General features: G+C 34.7%; 1 pseudogene; it reads right to left on the minus strand.

Moving 5' to 3' along the window:
- Positions 1-4,323, minus strand: part of LOC136033643 (NEDD8-activating enzyme E1 catalytic subunit-like) — a 93,968-nt pseudogene extending 89,645 nt beyond the window's left edge.
- Positions 4,324-13,306: the final 8,983 nt, after the last annotated feature.

The raw sequence follows: 13,306 nt of genomic DNA on the forward strand, positions 1-13,306 counted from the left end.
CCATGACAAACTTTAATTTGCAAAAGCATTCCTGAAAGTTCCATTTCTCTAACTCAACCCCTTTCCAAGATAGGGTAAATGTTTAGTTTTGTTCAAAGTGCATATTAGTACATAGGCCTATAGCAAGATTCTGATAATTGAATATTGTTTCTTTGTCATTACTCGAGAAGTATATGCAAGTTAGTTATGCAAGTATATGCAAGTTGGAATGCATGCAAAAGGTAATGTTCCTCAAGCTAGCATTGTTGAAAGAAAATGCAAGGACGAGAATGACCTTCGGTCACATAAATTAAGGTTGAAGTCACCCATATTGACAAGTTTACATGAATGAAGCTGGATTATTTCCAAAACCTCATCAGGAATCTGAAGAAAAAAGGAACAGACCTACTAGGACACATATATGTATTACCAACAATCAAAGTTTTAGCTTAGATTTTAATCTCAATAAACATGGATTTAAAAATTCCTTCTTATTTCACTCGGGTTTCAGCAACTTTTATTGAAGTGTTAGATGACGTACGCAGACTGTGGCCGAAAAATAGCAGTTCTTTTCTACGGCGTGACAATTCACGCAGGAGGTAAGAAGTAATACTTTTTCCAGATCTTAGTAATTTTTCATAATAGCGTCTTTATCTGTTAAATTAGCCAAAGCCACGAAAACTGGCTGGTTTTGATGTAGTCCTAGACGTCACCTTAGTATTAGAGCCTGATGGTTTTTTTCCCTTCAAACCATAGCACTTAACTAAGGGCAATGAATTCGTGCTACTGACCAATTCCAACCTTATTTTCCCCAAATGCGTCCAATCGAATTTCTTATACGGCCATTTTGTTCGAAATTGACCAGAAATCATATAATCTCACAATCCAGGGATAACAAAGTCCACCCCAGAGCCCAGGGGCAAGTGTAGTAATCTATGCCTCCAGGGCATATAAGTTATTATGGAAGGGATGGTAGCATAAACTCCAGAGTTAGCCCATTCGATTGCAAATTGGAATTTCTAGTGCCATTTTTAAAAGTCAAAAGTGATCAGAGGATAACTAGTCTCCCCAAGGCCCCTTTTCCCCAAACACATCAAATCAAAATATTGGAATAGCCATTTTTTCCCAATAGTTTAAAGATAAAGCAGAAAACTCCGGGTTAGCAAAAACCTCCAGAGCAAGTAGGCAATTGTTGTAAGTTATGCATCGGGGGCATATGAGTTTCTTTTGGAAGGAATGATTGTAAAACTTCTTCGGAGGCTCATTCGATTGGAAATGGAAAGTTCTAGTTTTCTTTATAAGAGTCAAAAGGGATCGGAGGGCTGCTAGCCCTCCTTTTTATCCCCAATGCATACGGTTGAATTTTTGAGATAGCCAGTTTATTAAATTAAGTCAAAAGATTGCATAACAAAAACACCAGGGTCAACACACACCCCAGAGCCCTAGAGTAAGTGTTGTATGTGATGTCCGGTGAGCATATAAGGTTCTTCTGTGATGGTTTTAATGATAGTACATAGTTCAAATAGACCAAACCACCCACCCTAATCAAAAAACTTGTGAACGATGTTTTATTCCAAAACTAAAGCGAGCTGACCCCTGGCCTTCTCTGTATGGCACAAACCCCCCTCCAAAAAACAACTTACAAGCAATAATCATGGTCCTCCATGGCCCAATACCCCTCCCTACCCCAAACAATATCAATGGCATATCATGAAAACTAGCCCCTAACCCTCCCCACAATGGTCAGATCCCCCTGCCCCAAGTGAAACACTTATTAACGTAATTTCAGTCCAAAAATCATAACAGCTAACCCCTGGCTTTCACTCCTGGCCCCTCCCCTAATCAAAAAACTTATCAAAACTCTCCATTTGGGCAAGTTGAAGATTTTTTATGAATATGAATTTTTGAATAAATGAATCTGAATCTGAATCTGAAATAATATTATTTTATTAAAAATTTTCAGGAGTAATTTCATTTTTTATTGATGAATCACATTTCGAAAGTAAAACAGTTCAAAATAGGGATGAAACCTTTTCATTGACAGTGAACAGATTTGAAATTTAACTGGATATTTCTATCACATATACTGTGTTCATCATCAGCAGTAAAACTAAATGACATGAATAAAACCAAACAAAATTTATACCTAATGAACTAATTACATATAGTTTATTGTTCTTATTTTTTTCAATGCAACAGGGGAAGCCAATCTCTTTGACCTTTTCGGTTCCGGTTCGTTAGATTTATCTGACATATTACGTGTAGAGAGATCATAGCTTTTAGGTGAGGTGATATTTACTTTATTTGACATCAGTAAATTATCATAAACTGAATTCAATTCAAATTCACCTTTATCTCTGTTTATGGAATTATTCTTGAATAATTTTTTTTAATTTCGATTGTTTCCCTGAAAATTTGCTTTAAACCTTGGTCCCTAGAAATCAACTTGGATAATTATAGATATGTTCTTAGAGGGCCGACGTGAAATCTTCAGGTTTGGTATTTTGCTTTAAAGACAAAGAAATAGAATTATGATGTTGTAGCAATCTCATTTTTAAATTGTGGTTAGTACGTCCCACATAAGAGCTTCCACAACTACATGGGATTTTATAAACCCCACTTTGTTGCTCTACGGAAGTTCGATCCTTTCCAGAATTTAAAAAAAAAACTAGCCAAAGTATTACTACCTCTTAAATTTACCTTTAAGCCATTATTTTGTAAAATTCTTTTAAGTTATTCACTCAACCCTGTAACATATGGTAGAGAAAAAAAAATGTTTATTTTTTGTTGTTTCCAGAAAATGAAAAAAAATTTTAATGAAAAATTTTCAGTGAAACAATCGAAATAAAAAAAATTTTTATTCAAGAATAATTCCATAAACAGAGATACAGGTGAATTTGGATTGAATTCAATTTATGATAATTTACTGAGGTCAAATAAAGTAAATATCACCTCACCCAAAAGCTATGACCTCTGTCCACGTAATATTTCAGCTAAATCTAATGAACCGGAACCCAAAAGGTCAAAGAGATTGGCTTCCGCTGTTGCATAAAAAAAATAAGAGCAATAAACTATCTGTAATAGTTTATTAGGTGTAAATTTTGTTTGGCTTTATTCATATCTTTTAGTTTTACTGCTGATGATGAATACTGTATATATGTTCGAAATATCCAGTTAAATTTTATATCTGTTCACTGTTAATAAAAAGGTTTCATCCCTATTTTGAACTGTTTTACTTCCGTCATGGAAAGGCAGTGTGGTCTTCCAAGTTATCTACGACGAGTATATGGGGATAATATGACCAAGGAGGTGTTTAAATATATTAGCACCAATAAGAGACACACAAACGTTATAAATCAACAAGATTTTCTTCATTAATGTAAGAAGAAAAGGATTTTGCCACCTTCAATAAAATTCAATCTACATTTAGGCACTTTTAAAGGAAGAAAGTTCGAGCGAGGTCTACAATTTAAGACTTTAAACCATCTGATTAAAGATAAAAGGAGAAAAAGAGCTTTATTAGTGAAATATAAACTTTTTTTGGAAAATATTATATAAAAAAAGGGAGTGCAAGTGATTTTTGTTTTATTCAACAAACAGCAAAAAATCATTTCAATCATGACTTTCACCTTTCCGGAGAAAGATTACTTAAAAAGTTTTCAAAATTATCGGAAAATAAAGCCATAATACCTTCGTCATCTCTTGGACAAGGTTTCATTAATTTTTCATCAAGGACCTTAACGTTACAAAAAAAGTCCGTATTAGAAAAAGGTCCGAAATTTTGCTTTAGAACTAATAAAGTCCCAGTAGAAGAAATTATTTCTTCAATAGAAACATCTTTACATAGAAACCCCATCCTAATCAAAGATGTTAGCCTACTAAGAGCTTCTACAGTTAAAACCCTGTCAGAGTTTGCTTTAAAACCAGAAATCCCTAACAATTCTATCAAAGACATAAAGATTCTTAATAATTTAAGAAGGGATGAATCTATTATTATTACAAAAGCAGACAAGGGTAAAACTTTAGTGGTAATGGACACCAAAGACTACAATTCAAAATTAAACGCTTTACAGAAAGATGAAAAACACACCAAAGACTTTCTTTTGACCCGACGGACTCATACACAAAGAAGTTTAAGAACGAGTTAAAGAGTTTGAAGGAAGAAAGGAAGATTGCACCTAAACTTTTCTACAAATTCTTACCAAGAAGTTCTTTTTGCCCTAAATTATATGGACTTCCAAAGATACATAAGCCAAATTTGCCATTACGACCAATAGTTGCAAGCACAAAGTCACCAACAAGTGCTCTAAGTAAGTGGTTAGTGTCATTGTGTAAACCACTCATGTCTACACAAATTTCTTACATTAAGAATTCTTTAGAACTTGTAAAAAAAATAAAGAAGTGGAGATTTTTTCAAATTCTATAATTTCGAGTTTTGACATAGTGTCAATGTATACAAGTATTGATGTAAAAGCCGCGGAAATTCTTCTTGAAAGAAAGACACTAAGAAATTTGGACGAAATTAGTGGTGAAACAGTTTTGGAAGTCGGTGTAATTATGAATTTAGTTAGGTTGTGCAGCACGTTCTCTTATTTTTTCAATTCAGAGGGTTTTTTTGAACAAGTAAATGGTTTACCCCCGGTGGCCCCTTTAAGTCCCTTATTAGCGAATTGTTTTGTAGAAAATATTGAAACAATAGCTTTAGATTCATATTTTAAAAACATAAATTTTTGGGGAGATATATTGATGACATAATTTCAGTAAGGAATCATGGGGAGGGGGAATTAAAAGGTTTTTTAGAACATCTTATTTTTTGAGGAGGTGATTTAAAATTTACCATAGAATTAGGAGAGGATAATAAACTTCCGTTTCTGGATGTTCTTCTTTTGAAAAATGAAAATATTCTGGATTTTAAGATTTACAGAAAACCTACTAACAATAACAGATTTTTGTCATTTTTCTCCGGTCATGCTCGCCAAGTAAAAATTGGTTTAATCATATCCTTAACTCACCGCATTTCTAAAACTTGCTCTACAAAATTCATTGAGGAGGAATTATTGTCGTTAAAAGAGATTTTAACAAGTAACCATCCGTGTTGGTTAATTGACCAGACCCTTTTGAAAAGGAAAAAATTTCTAGAATTTTCTGACGATATTCTTGAAACAACAGAAAAGAATGATATTTTTTGTTCTCTACCATATATTCCAGGGTTGAGTGAAAAACTTAAAAGAATTTTACAAAATAATGGCTTAAAGGTAGCTTTAAGAAGTAGAAATACTTTGACTAGTTTTTTAAATTTTGGAAAGGATCGAACTTCCGTAGAGCAGCAAAGTGGGGTTTATAAAATCCCATGTACTTGAGGAAGCTCTTTTGTGGGACTTACTAACCAGAATTTAAAAATGAGATTGCTACAATATCATAATTATATTTCATCGTCTTTAAAGCAAAATACCAAACCTGAAGATTTCACGTCGGCCCTCTCGGAACATATCTATAATTATCCAAATCATTTTATTTTGTTTGAAAATGTTTCTTTGATTTCTTGGGACCAAGGTTTAAAGCAAATTTTCAGGGTAACAATCGAAATTAGAATAAAAATTATTCAAGAATAATTCCATAAACAGAGATACAGGTGAATTTGGATTGAATTCAATTTATGATAATTTACTGAGGTCAAATAAAGTAAATATCACCTCACCTAAAAGCTAAGACCTCTTTCCACATAATATATCAAATAAATATAATGAACCGGAACCGAAAAGGTCAAAGAGATTGGCTTCCGCTGTTGTATTGAAAAAAATAAGAGCAATAAACTATATGTAATTAGTTTATTAGGTATAAATTCTCTTTGGTTTTATTCATGTCTCTTAGTTTTACTGCTGATGATGAACACTGTATATGTGTTAGAAATATCCAGTTAAATTTTATATCTGTTCACTGTCAATAAAAAGGTTTCATCCCTATTTTGAACTGTTTTACTTTCGAAATGTGATTCATCAATAAAAAATGAAATTACTCCTGAAAATGTTTAATAAAATAATAATATTTCAGATTCAGATTCAGATTCATTTATTCAAAAATTCATATTCATCAAAAATCTTCAACTTGCCCAAATGGAGAGTTTTGATAAGTTTTTTGATTAGGGGAGGGGCCAGGAGTGAAAGCCAGGGGTTAGCTGTTATGATTTTTGGACTGAAATTACGTTAATAAGTGTTTCATTTGGGGCAGGGGGATCTGACCATTGTGGGGAGGGTTAGGGGCTAGTTTTCATGATATGCCATTGATATTGTTTGGGGTAGGGAGGGGTATTGGGCCATGGAGGACCATGATTATTGCTTGTAAGTTGTTTTTTTGGAGGGGGGTTTGTGCCATACAGAGAAGGCCAGGGGTCAGCTCGCTTTAGTTTTGGAATAAAACATCGTTCACAAGTTTTTTGATTAGGGTGGGTGGTTTGGTCTATTTGAACTATGTACTATCATTAAAACCATCACAGAAGAACCTTATATGCTCACCGGACATAACATACAACACACTCTAAGCCTTTAGGGTTTGTGTTGACCCTGGTGTTTTTGTTATGCAATCTTTTGACTTAATTTAACAAAATGGCTATCTAAAAAATTCAACCGGATGCATTTGGGATAAAAAGGAGGGCTAGCAGCCCTCCGATCCCTTTTGAGTCTTATAAAGAAAACTAGAACTTTCCGTTTCCAATCGAATGAGCCCCCAAAGAAGTTTTACAATCATTCCTTCCAAAAGAAACTCATATGCCCCCGATGCATAACTTACAACAATTGCCTACTTGCTCTGGAGGTTGTTGCTAACCCGGAGTTTTTCTGCTTTATCTTTAAACTATGGCGAAAAAATGGCTATTCCAATATTGGGATTTGATGTGTTTGGGGAAAAGGGGCCTTGGGGAGACTAGTTATCCTCTGATCACTTTTGACTCCTAAAAATGGCACTAGAAATTCCAATTTGCAATCGAATGGGCTAACTCTGGAGTTTATGCTACCATCCCTTCCATAATAACTTATATGCCCTGGAAGCATAGATTACTACACTTGCCCCTGGGCTCTGGGGTGGACTTTGTTATCCCTGGATTGTGAGATTATATGATTTCTGGTCAATTTCGAACAAAATGGCCGTATAAGAAATTCGATTGGACGCATTTGGGGAAAATAAGGTTGGAATTGGTCAGTAGCACGAATTCATTGCCCTTAGTTAAGTGCTATGGTTTGAAGGGAAATAAACCATCAGGCTCTAATACTAAGGTGACGTCTAGGACTACATCAAAACCGGCCAGTTTTCGTGGCTTTGGCTAATTTAACAGATAAAGACGCTATTATGAAAAATTACGAAGATCTGGAAAAAGTATTACTTCTTACCTCCTGCGTGAATTGTCACGCCGTAGAAAAGAACTGCTATTTTTCGGCCACAGTCTGCGTACGTCATATAACACTTCAATAAAAGCTGCTGAAACCCGAGTGATAATAAATGGGATTAGTGTATGGATAGAAGCGAAAAAGCCCTTTAAGTAAGACTTGACAACCAAGTAAGGCTTGGTTGTGTATTGGGGACATGTTTCGATCCCTTTAAATAATCTAGATATATAGCCTCTTTGGTTGCCCAGCCTAATGTATCAGTCGAAGGTGATGAGTAATTGGTGTGATTCGTTCAGTTTTTAGTTATTCGTTTGATGTTTGTTAGTTTTTCTTTTCGTAAGATATGATATATAAATATTTCTCCTGGATTTTGATATTTAGATATGTTTTGTGTTTATTCATTTTGTATAAAAATTTTTCTCTTATCCTATTTTTCTTTGAAATATCCTCCGTATTCTGTTAGACGTGACCTGTCAAGAAATGAAGAAGGAATTTTTAAATCCATGTTTATTGAGATTAAAATCCAAGCTAAAACTTTGATTGTTGGTAATACATATATGTGTCCTAGTAGGTCTGTTCCTTTTTTTCTTCAGATTCCTGATGAGGTTTTGGAAATAATCCAGCTGCATTCATGTAAACTTGTCAATATGGGTGACTTCAACCTTAATTTATGTGACCGAAGGTCATTCTCGTCCTTGCATTTTCTTTCAACAATGCTCGTTTGAGGAACATTACCTTCTGCATGCATTCCAACTTGCATAACTAACACTACCACTTCTTTGCTTGATAAAATTTTTTCATTGTTGACCTTGGTGGAAAATTTTCTATTGAAGAGAGATCTCTCAGACCATTTTCCTTTTTTTCCATGCCTAATTTTTCCGATTGCTTGCCTGGAAGGAGTTTAGGAGCTGGTTTTTTCTCTTTAAAACCAAATGATCAGGGTTTGCATATTCTTAGGTCATGGTTGGCCAAAGAATATAGGCCAACCTATATTCTTACTAATAGTCTCCAACCTAGTCTGATATAGACTCTTTGCTTACTTTGTTTCATGATTCTTCGAAAGAAGTTACCTTGGATAAATGTGATGCACCCCAGTCAAATCTCGTATCGAAGAGAATAGCCCCTATGAATCCTTGGATAACTTCTGGACTCCTTAAAAGTTGGAGGAAGAAAAATAATCTTTTGAAGGCTAACAAGTCCTCTAGGCCATTTTCGCGTGATTCTCGGCTTCAACTTTTCAAAACTTATAGAAGAATTTACAATTTGCTTTCCCGAAAGCCTAACTCGTTATTTTATTATAGAGAATTCTTTGCGTGTGGTATAGGCATTAGGGAGACATGGAAAGTAATCAATTTTGTTATCAGGCTATTTTGACTGCTTCCTTCTGCCCCTTCAAGTGATGTGATTGGTGGCAAAAATGTAGAGGATGAGCTAAAAGTTCAAATTCAACTTCGTATTTTGCTAAATTTAGTAAAGCTACAGCCTCTTCGGTAAGTCGTTCTTCTTCTCTACTTGATTTTAGGTCTTACCTTGGATCTCCTTGTCCTTAATCAATGGAATTTTAATCTGTCTCTGCAGCTGAAATTGTCAGAATTGTCAATGGTTTGAGGAATTCTTCAGCTTCTGACTAAGACCGTATTCAGACTAAGGCCGTCAAATTTATTTTTCCTGTCATCGTGTCTGCCCTCACGAGACTTGTAAATCTTCCTATTGAAAATGGTGTCTTCCCAACTACTTTAAAGCGTACTCGTGTTATTATTCTTTTTACAGGTGGATCAGGGAATGATCTTGCAAATTTTCTTCCCATATCTCTTTTATAAGTGTTTAGTAGAATTTTTGAAAAGCTATGCTTTCTCAACTTCTCGATTTTTTTAATTTTAAACACTTTTTTCGTGATTTTCAGTTTAGTTTTAGGGCGAAGCACTCAACTGAGCATGGACGTGCAACTTTCTTAAATTATTTACATTCATCTCTTGAATCTCGTCTGATACCTGCTGCTCTTTTTCTTGATGTTCGAAAAGCATTTTAGTCACTAACACACTAGATTCTTCTTTTGAAACTGTCCCATATTGGTATAAGATGGAATGGCTATTCTTGATTTCTATTATATTTATCTGGTCAAGACACCTGGGTTGATTCACATTTTTCTAACCCTTCTAGAATAGAGTTTGGCGTTCCACAAGGATGTAATTGTGACAGGAGTTTGTCCCTACCAGATGCACTTATTATTATTATTATCATTATTATTATTACGAATAATGGTAAGCATCAATGCTTGTCGGAAAAACACAAAATCATAATACTAATCTAAAGTCAATTGGCAACGACAAACTAAACAACAAATACTTCTAAATAACACGAAACTACACAACAAAAGCATCTGAATAAAAAGGGGTATTTACTAATGCACTCTTAAAAATTCAAACACTATCTGCCTCGACAACCTCCAAAGGCAAACCCTGGTCCGGTAATTCTACTGGCGAAAGATAGTTGAACATTGTTTTTCAGTGGTTTTTGGAGCTATAATTTGTAATCATGCTGAAGAGTAGAGTGATAATGGTTAAATTTGAAAAATAAATTTGGGTCAATATCATCCAATCCTTTAAGTATATGAAACACATTTATAAAGTCACTACGGCGTCTACGATATATCCACAGTGGGAGTTGAAGCATGGAAAGTCTCTGTGGATAGGAAACGCACTGAAGGTATGGGACCAACCTAGTGGCCCTTTTTTGAACCTTTTCTACCCTGTGATCATCCGTTAGATTTAATGGAGACCAATCCGAAGTATTATGCTCAAGAAGAGGGCAGACCATTGATTTATATAGTAATAAGAAATTACGAAGGTTAAACTTACTAAAGTTTTTCTTTATAGACAACAAACGATAATTTGCATTCTTAACAATTTCCAAAACATGCTTATCAAATTTAAATTAGGTATCAAAGTAAACGCTAAGTTCACGCACTATTTCGTTATAAGGAACTCGTATGCCTGAGAGCTGGTAAGTATGCACAGGCTGGAATTTACAAGCATAGTGTAGAACAGCACACTTAGAAAGGCTTATGAACATAGAATTTGATTCGCACCAATAAGTGAGAGAGTCAAGATCCTCCTGTAAAAGCTGCACATTGTTTTTGTCACGTACTGGTAGATGAAGTTTTACATCATCCGTGAACATCTTGACAGTAGAATGCTGAACAGAGAAAGGCAGATCTTTGATAAATAAACAAAATAAAATTAGACCGAGGAAGCTACCCTAAGAGACTTTGCTTAACACATCAATTGAAGATTACATAGCTTCACCAACGACAATCTACTGAGTTCTTCCATTTAGATAATCAGCAATTAATGGAATTATTTTTTTTTTTTACTAAATTTATAAGCTGCATAATTTTGAAGAAGGATGGGCATTGAAAATTTGTCAAATGCCTTCGAGAAGTCGATATAAATGCAATCAAATGGTATAGCTAAATCGGCAAAACGTTGAAAATCCAAAATAACCTAAAGAAGCTGAGTATTACAAGATATACTTTTTCAAAAACCATGCTGAGTAGGATTCTAAAGTTGATTTTCATCAAAATACTTTTGAACGTGTGAAACAATCAACTTTTCCATCACTCGGCAAGAAATGGACGTAATCGAAATCAGCCGATAGTTTTTAAAGTTCGACTTGGAACCACTTTTGTGAAGTGGCTTTACCAGGCCTTCTCCAAACCTGAAGGACACAGTCCATGCGCCAACGTTAAGTTAAATATATAAGTAAGTGGTTCTGTAATTTCATGACCAATTTGTCTTATCATTATAATCGAGAAACCGTCTATATCTGGCGCTTTAGATGAATCCAATTTTGTAAGAATAGCATAAGCTTCAGTCAATGAAAAATCCGAATCATCAAATGGGGCAAGAATGTCCGACGACCCAGTAGACTCTACTTGAGATTCAAAATTAGCTTCATTTGAATGAATTGGCTGTGTTTTGGCAAAAACTGTAAAAAAAAATTGCCTGAAAATAAAAGCATTCTCAGAATCGCTATCAATCTTTTGGTATGTATCCTGATTTTTGAACGAAGATGTGGATGGAGCAAGGTTAGGCTTACTCATATTTACATGTTTCTAAAATATTTTAGGTGATACGGTGCTTGAGTGAATAATACGCGACTGAAGCTCTTCACGATTAGTCCTAAGAAGCCAAGTAACCTTGTTTCTCGCTAGTGTATACGCATGCCATTCACCTGGATCCTCTTGCAACTGAGTATCCGAATGTCCTTGCCTGACTACTATACTATGTTGTGACTCAATATACGACCACCAAAGACTTTTTTTCACGTACTGCTTGGAGTATGAGTCTTGGAAGTTTAGGTTTATTTCTACGATTATTACTTTTGCTGATTTTACGATTTTTTGCTTTTGCTGATGACAGTACTCTTGGCACAACTGATAGAACTGAGTCTAATCTTCGTACAAAGTTGATATCACTTTTTGAAAGAGTTATCCAGTGGTTTGATGTAAATTATCTTGCCTTAAATGGCGAAAAGTCGTGTTTTCTCATTTTTCTCCAGAGACTCAAAGACTTGCCCTGACTTAAATAAAATACAAGTGTCAAGAGGTGCTCTAAGTAGACCTAAGAATCGTGACATTCAATTCCTTGCCATCTTGCTCGACAAAAATCTTTCCTTCAAGCATCATATTGACCTCTTTAAAATAAAAGTTTCCAGGAGTCTTGGAATCCTTAGAAAGCTCAAACACATATTTCTAAGGTTGATTCTAAGAATCTTGTTCTGCAGCATAGTTCAGTCTAATGTTTCATATTGTTGTGTTGTTTGGATGTCAACATTTTCTTCGTCTCTGAAGCCACTTTCAAAACTTTATGATAAATCGATGACTCTTATTCAGGAAACTAACCAATCTTAACTTAAACTCTTACTTGATTTAATATCTCTCTATTTTCTTTCTTGTGTTTCAAGCTCCTAGTTGCAAAAATGTGGAGTTTTTTTTTTGCCAGAAGACAGACCACGGAAGCGTGTTTATTTGTTTTTTTTTTCCCAGGGTGACCGTATCAACCTAGTAGTCATAGAATGTTGCAAGAGGGCTTATTTTAACGGAAATTAAAATGTTCTAGTGCCCTTTTTAAGTGACGAAAAAATTCTAGGGCAACTAAGCGCTCTCCCACGCTTATTTTCCCAAAGTCACTAGAACAAAATTTTTAAATGGCCATTTTGATCGGCATAGTCGAAAAATCTAATAATTATGTCTTTGAGGACGACTTATTCTCCCAAATTCCCCAGGGAAAGGGCTGCAATTTATGAACTTTGCCCACAGTTAGCCATTGGGAAGTATACGGACGTTTTCAGGGGATTTTCTTCTGGTGGTGGGTCGAGGGAGAGGGTTACGTGGGAGTATCCTCACAGGGAGGAATTTATCATGGGGGAAAAGAATTCCTACAGAGGGGCCGCTAGACTTTCCAGCATTACTTAAAAAATAATGAGAAAATAAATTAATACAGTTTTTTCAGCTGAAAGTAAGAAGCAGCATTAAAACTTAAAGCAAACAGAAATTACTACATATATAAGAGGGTTCGTCTCCTCTTCACTGCCTCGCTGTTTGTGCTAAAGTATTTTTAGTATTTTCAAAAGAGCTATTTATCATAATTATACGGCCTTTGTGATTCTGAAGTCATTTCTAAACAATTGAACCAAAATTTAAACTTTAGTGGAAAAAGAAAAATATTAACGAGGGGTAAACCCCTCATATACATAATAAAAATACACGGATATAGATGTACGTTACCTAAGTTAATTCATAGTTAATTCGGTGTTTCCCGTTGTTTTCGAAAATAAGGCAAGCTTTCTCAGGCTAATATCTTTTTATGGTGAAAACTAAACGTAATGAAACTTATATATCTAAATCAGTATAAAAATATGATTCTTTTTATGCATCTATTGATATC

Source organism: Artemia franciscana, chromosome 1 (assembly GCF_032884065.1).
Source record: "Artemia franciscana chromosome 1, ASM3288406v1, whole genome shotgun sequence".
Taxonomy (NCBI): Eukaryota; Metazoa; Arthropoda; class Branchiopoda; order Anostraca; family Artemiidae; genus Artemia; species Artemia franciscana.